The sequence below is a fragment of the Salvia splendens genome, chromosome 22 (assembly GCF_004379255.2).
Source record: "Salvia splendens isolate huo1 chromosome 22, SspV2, whole genome shotgun sequence".
Taxonomy (NCBI): domain Eukaryota; kingdom Viridiplantae; phylum Streptophyta; class Magnoliopsida; order Lamiales; family Lamiaceae; genus Salvia; species Salvia splendens.
Window position 1 is genome coordinate 7,353,880 of NC_056053.1, and position 7,116 is coordinate 7,360,995.

Below are 7,116 nucleotides of genomic sequence, written 5' to 3' on the forward strand. Positions count from 1 at the left end.
AACTTCGCGGGTCTGGACCTCACTCTTTGTGGCCTCTCCTTCCTTGACGTTTCACGCGTCCTTCCTCTGCTCTTACGTCCCTTGTCTTCTACGTCATTCACAGCATGGCTCGGCAATGGTTCGTTGATCTGCATGTCTGCTATCTCGGGGTCTCTATCACTAGATTATACAGTCAAATTAAAGTGCCTATCAACATTTATGTTAGCTGTTAAAAACTTTTCATCTACACAAAACGTTAAACAATTACAGACCTTTCACGTGCTAAAAAGAGATTAAAAAAATAGGTGTACGTTGTAAACATGGAACCATGAGAAGCCGAATGGACTTAATTTTGAGTATGCGAATTATCAACCCAACAGTCTTTGCATGAATTTAACAACCTATCTTTATTACGTTGTTTATTATCTAAATTGCACATGAGATGAATTTGCACAACACGCTTCACCCATACAATGTCTTTTAGGGTTGCACATGAAACTTATTGCAAAATCATTTTTTTTATATATAGTGAGATGTATTTTATTCATAATGGATTGCGTCCAACCTTCACTGACTCTCTTGTTAGAAAAATGGGAATAAATTCCCAAGCCGTGTACATGCGGTACTCTAACTAATACAATCGAAAGAAAACTTGCAACAAAAAGATGAATGAAAATTACAACGGAAATAAAGCAAACCAAATTTATAAGTCGAGTCGAGGAAAACCCTCTTTCCGCAAGACAGATTACGCCCCGGCTAGTGCTCACGGAATGGCGTATTGCCCCCAAAGATAAAACGACTTCCTCCTAGCGTGTAGAAGCACCTCAAACCCGCTAGGCACCGGCGAACTTGATGGAGTTCCCAGAATCGAGCTAGACAATGCACCTATATGTGAACTAGGATGTAGAGAGCTAGAGAAGAGAGAATGCTTGTTGTGGTGTTGGTGTTTTTTCTCATCTCTCAAACCCACCTATTTATAGGATAGGAGAGACCACTTCAAAAGTCTTGGCATTAAGGATCCCCATAAACCACATGGAGGTTACCTTAAGTTGAAAAGCCAAAAGACTTAAGAAAATGAAAGGCTTTGAGACCCTTCCAATTTCTCACATTTTCCACATGATTCCAACAATCCCCCACATTGGTTAGAGCACTGCAAGCTCAAACCAACACAAGACGTGTATGCATGCATGCAGACTCTTTGCTCAATTCTCGAGAAATAATATTGCATTTGGAATAGTAGCTTGAGGCTTTGAACTTTCCATAGTCAACACTATCGGGCATACCGGCGCCCTGGTGGACATGATGCCTTGAACCATTCCTCCTTGGTGTATACCGAGACAATAATATTGATCCAATATTATTTACAAACTCATCAGTTCTCACGTTTGTGTCCTTTACTGGCCATGGAACACCACTTTGGACTCATAAGTGATTCACATGTTGAAGCGGCCCACACTTCTTCACTTACATAGGTGATTCTTTTCCAGGTATCCTGCAATACCCACTCCCTCGAGGTTTCCAAGAATCATTAAAAGTCAAAACTTAGCCTCCTACCACATGCAGGTTACAACACTCAATGCTTTCTAAAGAATGAGCGAAGATTAAAAATCTTCCGAGTGTTACAACTAGATTCATATAGCTTCGTTTTCCCATTGAACCAAGCCCATGGGATCTCCAATCGTATGGTTGGGTTACCACTATAATCATCTTTTTAAGATGTGATTTTCAATCCCATTCCTTTTAACAATTTATGCATTTGATCACGGTTTAAACCTTTTGTTAACGGATCCGCTAAGTTATCAACTGACCTTACATAGTCAACTGTGATAACACCACTTGTGATCAATTGTCTGACGATATTATGTCGTCGACGAATATGTCAAGACTTACCGTTGTATAAGCCACTATGTGCTCTCCCTATAGCTGCTTGGCATCACAGTATATCACTACTGTCGGCACTGGTTTCTTCCAACATGGAATACATTCTAGGAAATTTCTGAGCCACTCGGCTTCTTCCCCTGCTTTATCCAATGCGATAAACTCAGATTCCATGGTGGAACGAGCAATACACGTCTGTTTCGTTGATTTCCATGAGACAGCACCACCCCCCACAGTGAACACATACCCACTCGTCGGAAATGAGTCTTTTGAATCAGAGATCCAATTTGCATCACAGTACCCTTCAAGTACTTGGGGATATCTTGTGTACTGTAGCTCAAAGTTAAGAGTATACTTCAAGTATCTCAAAACCATAAGCAGAGCTTTCCAATGTTCCTTGCTTGGGTTGCTCGTAAATCGGCTCAGCTTATTCACCGTACACGCAAGATCTGGTCGGGTGCAGTTTGTGATAAACATCAAACTCCCTATGATCCTTGCATATTCTTCTTGAGCTACAGGCTCACCCGTGTGCTTACACCAATGCACATATGGTTCGATATAATTGTGTACTTATTGTTAGAGACGATATTGTGCAAATTATTTGAACGTGTTGTTATAAACAAAAAAGATCACGAGGTGGTTGCAATGGTCTCCGACGTGGACCATGGTAATAATCCAAATGAATGGTTTGTTGATACGGGTGCCACATGTCATCTGTGCTCTGAAAGAAGCATTTTTTCTACCTACAAATATGTTGGAGGTAGAAAAGTACGTATGGGAAACCAAGCCTCTTCTAAGGTGGTTGGTGTGGGTAATGTGTTCCTAAAATTAGGATCTGGAAAAGTTCTTACCCTTAGGGATGTACTGCATGTCCCAGACATCCGAAATAATTTAGTGTTAGGCTCACTTATAGTAAATCATGGATTTTCACTAGAATTTGAGTGTGAAAAGGTTATATTGACCAAATATGAAAAGTTCATAGGTGAAGGTCACCAGTGAATGAGCTTTTTGAGCTGAATGTTACGGTCATTCACCGTGGAAAAGGAATAAGCAATAAGGAAGATGACACATCCTCTTATTTGCTTGAAAGCTCTGATTTATGACATAATAGATTGGGACATGTAAATCTAAATGCTATAAAAAGATTAGTAAATCTTAATTTACTAAAAGTAGATAAGTTTAACTCACAATAAAGATGTGAAGTGTGTGTTGAAGCCAAAATGGCTAAACTGCCGTTCCATTCGGTAGAGCGAAGCACAAAACCTCTTGAATTGATCCATACAGACGTATGTGATTTGAAATTTGTGCAAACAAGAGGTGGTAAAAAGTATTTCATCACGTTGGTATATTCAACACCACAAGCATCCCAATTATTACTACCAAGTCTAAATTGGTCTTGCTTGTCAACTGACAAACGATAAACACAATTCCTCAAAATGTAAATAAAATCGTAAAGTTATGTGCGCGCGTTTCAGGCACACGCGTGTACCCTGCAAGCGCACGTGCTTGCAAGTGCGCGTACCGTGCAAGCACTTGTGAATTTATATGGAAATTTGAGTACTTTTAATTGTATTGACGAAGATAAATTGATGTATTTCTTCAAAAAATAGTTTTAATAGCCTTGGTTCAATACGCTGTGAAATAAACAATTTTATTCGTTGGTGTTGGTTTATATTATTAAATCATGACGGAATATGATGTGGTTAATAATAATTAAAAGTAGGTAAAGCATTAGCCATAACGATAGAATATAACGAAATATTAAAACAAAATTTTCTATCTTTCATGGTCAATTAATCAAGACAAGTGGTCGACATAAAAAATTATTGTCCTTGGAAATTAACTAGATGACTCTAACGTTAAGTTTTTGCTACAAGGATTTAAAAAATTACATTAGTGATGTTTGACACACTTATGTGATGATTATCATTTTAATTACCGTTTAATTTACTTAAAAAAGGGCAAATTCGGCTGCAATTTCTCAACCTCACCCAGTCAAATGAAATATGGCATTTCTTTTATAACGCCTTTTATTCTTGTAGATGTAGTTTTATTTATCCACGATCGTCATTCATTTAGAAGATTTGGCAAGTAATTTCATTTCTTATTATTAAACTCATATATTTATTTAAGTTTGTTTTATCTTAGTATTAAATTGCAGCACTATAAATAATGTTTGTGCAACATTGGAAACATTGTAAGTAAATAAAAATTCATCCAAATAATTGGAGGCTTGGAGCATCGACATCTAAATCATCATTCCCCTCGAGGATCTAGCTTTGTTTATCTATTTGGTGTGAGATTTATCCAAAAAAAAAATCAAACTATTTTGCAGGTTATATTACGCATGTAAGGCTTCTTAGGGCTATATTTTAGGGGAAATACAAAATTATGATTTTTAAGGCTACATTTTTGGTATAGATATATAAAAAATTCAAAATTAAATATGACTTTTTTATTTTGAATATTCTATAAAATTATGAGCAACGCCAAAAAAAATTTTATTGGATTGCATACTGATTATGAAAAATTTATATTTTGAAGTATGCCATGTTACATAACGTTAAACGAAGAAAAAAATAAAATATGCTTCCTTTTAAATATGATGAGCTAGAGTTGTGATCAATGTCGAACCAATTTTAAAGACCGAACTAGAGATCAAATTAGGACCATTAGATTTAGTTTTTTGATGAGATGTGCTGCTGTGTAAATTTTTTTGGTCTTCATCACAAGCTCATTTTACTTCATTGTATTATGTTTATTACTTCATTATGTACTTAATACCTTGAAACTACAACATGTTTTTATTTGCTTCCAGTAGGTTTTGAAATTATTCAACATATGCTTCATTCGAATTCATTGATCTGAGTTTTTACTTTATTCACTTTAAAAATGCAATTTATTTAAATGGGTTTATTACTTCATTCAGAAACGTTATTACTTCATTGGATAAGGTTTTTACTTCATTCCAGTAAGACTTCAAATGTTTCTACACATACTTCAATCAAATAATTTATTACATCTTTCCATGTGTTTATTACACCATATCAACGTCGTGGCGGTGGTAATAGACATTGTAGAGAGAAAGAACGGTACGCGACGGCGAAATCGCATTTACGTACTGGAATGAAGCAATAATCCTATTGGAATGAAGTAAAAACCTATTGGAATGAAGTAATATACTCGCTCCATCCACAAAAAAATAGGGCACATTTACCATTTTTGATTGTCCACAAAAAATAGAACACATTCATTTATGAAAAGTTTTCAACAAAATAATAACCCTATACATCATTTTATTTGCCACTTATGCCATTAGAATTAATAACCTCACATTCCACTAATACTACTTCTCTCTTACTATTTCTCCTTCTCTCTTACTTTTTCCCCTTCTCTCTTACTTTACCAATTCTACTAAAACCCGTGCCATTCACCAATTGCCCTATTTTTTGTTGACGGAGGGAGTATTCTGGAATGAAGTTAAATCTTCGTAACATGTTAGTTTGACTTATTTGCCTTCGGATGAATTAAAATAGGCTCGTGATGAAGACAAAAATAATTTATAAATTTATGCATCTCATCCATAAAAAACTAGATCTAAAAGCCCTAATTTGGTATGGTCCTATGGTTCGGCAACAAGGAGTGAATTTGCATATAATGGGACTCTGATGATCTATATTGTAAATTTATAATGTCATATAATTATTTAAACGATTTATTTTATGATAAAAAGTATTTTGCTCTCTTCAATATTGATATTCATTTGGTCTCTAGCAATGCATCTTAAATTATGTTTATGTTCGCAAATATAGGCAATTTTTTGTTAATTCATATATTGTTACTGAGAGATCCAAATTATGGATGAAAGATATTTTAAAAATCATTGTTTGAAACATGGTTTCACTTATATAAACCATGAGAATGGAGTCCCTATTTTGCATTATGTACATTATCATAAATTGATTGTCCAAAACGCATATTCTCTAATTGTGCATTAATATAATTATGTATATCATCAGAAACAAGTCTATATACATTAGATTTTATTTTCAAATTTATAAATTTTTTCGTATATGATCATATACTCGGATAGTTCCTATACGCATATTCAAAGTGTGTTTTGACTTTACAAAATATTTGAATTTCTTAACTATTCCTTTAATAACTACACACCTCGTCATCTGGTTACGATTTAATTTTATATCTATATACACATTTTTAAAGTAAATAAAGTATGTTGTGCACCGCACGAGTAAGATACTAGTTATATAATATATCTGACTATTAAACAGTGAAGTTCACTCTTTATAACCGGTTAGAAACCTATGAACTTAAAAGGAAATAAAACAAATATACCGAATAGAGAATTAAATTAGTTTCGCAAGCTCAGTGGGAATTTATAATCACTCTGAGATAGTTGACATTTTTGTTGTCGACTGTTGGAACTACATCATACTCCCCTTCTTAAAAAAGACTCGACCTCGAGTTTGCTTCGTCTGCCTCATCTTCATCGTCACCTTGACAAGATTGATTGTAGTCGACACAATGTACAACCTAGCAAATCCACCTTGTATCCAGTATAATTTATCCATTTCTGAACACGGAAAGGGCCATATGCACACATGTGTGAGTTTCTCCAACATCCAATAATGTAAGAACTTGTTAATAAAAGGTAATCAGATGGTTATTTAGTGACATGATTTTACGCTATATCTAATAGCGATAGCGAGTGAGTTATTCCAGTCCAATGTGTGCATGGGTGGACCCACGTAGACAAAGGGTGGGGCTTTAGCCCTTAATGAATTGTTTTTTTTTTTGACATTTTTTAAATAAATTTTTATAATTTATTCCTATTTTATACCTATATTTATATTAAAGCTCTTATTAATCACATAAATTACCTAGAAAAACATTTTCAAACTATATTTTGAAAATATAACCCTTACTAATGTTTATTTCTGCGTCCGCCTCTGAATGTGTGTATAAAAAATGAGGAATGGCATTGACCGTAAATGATAAAAGTAAAATTATATTTACTTGTCTCAAATGTATGTTTGCTTTTAGAATGATGCCTTTTGGGTTGTGCAATTCTCTATTTGTTTCTTAAAAGTAGAAACTCTTTCAGTTTTGGTCCGTAATTTAAAACTATAAACTTTCTATTTTAAAAAACTTCTTTCTCTCTATAAGGTGGGACCAATTTCCACTAACACTCTTTTTTTCACATCTCTCTTATTTTACCAATTTCGTACTAAAATTCGT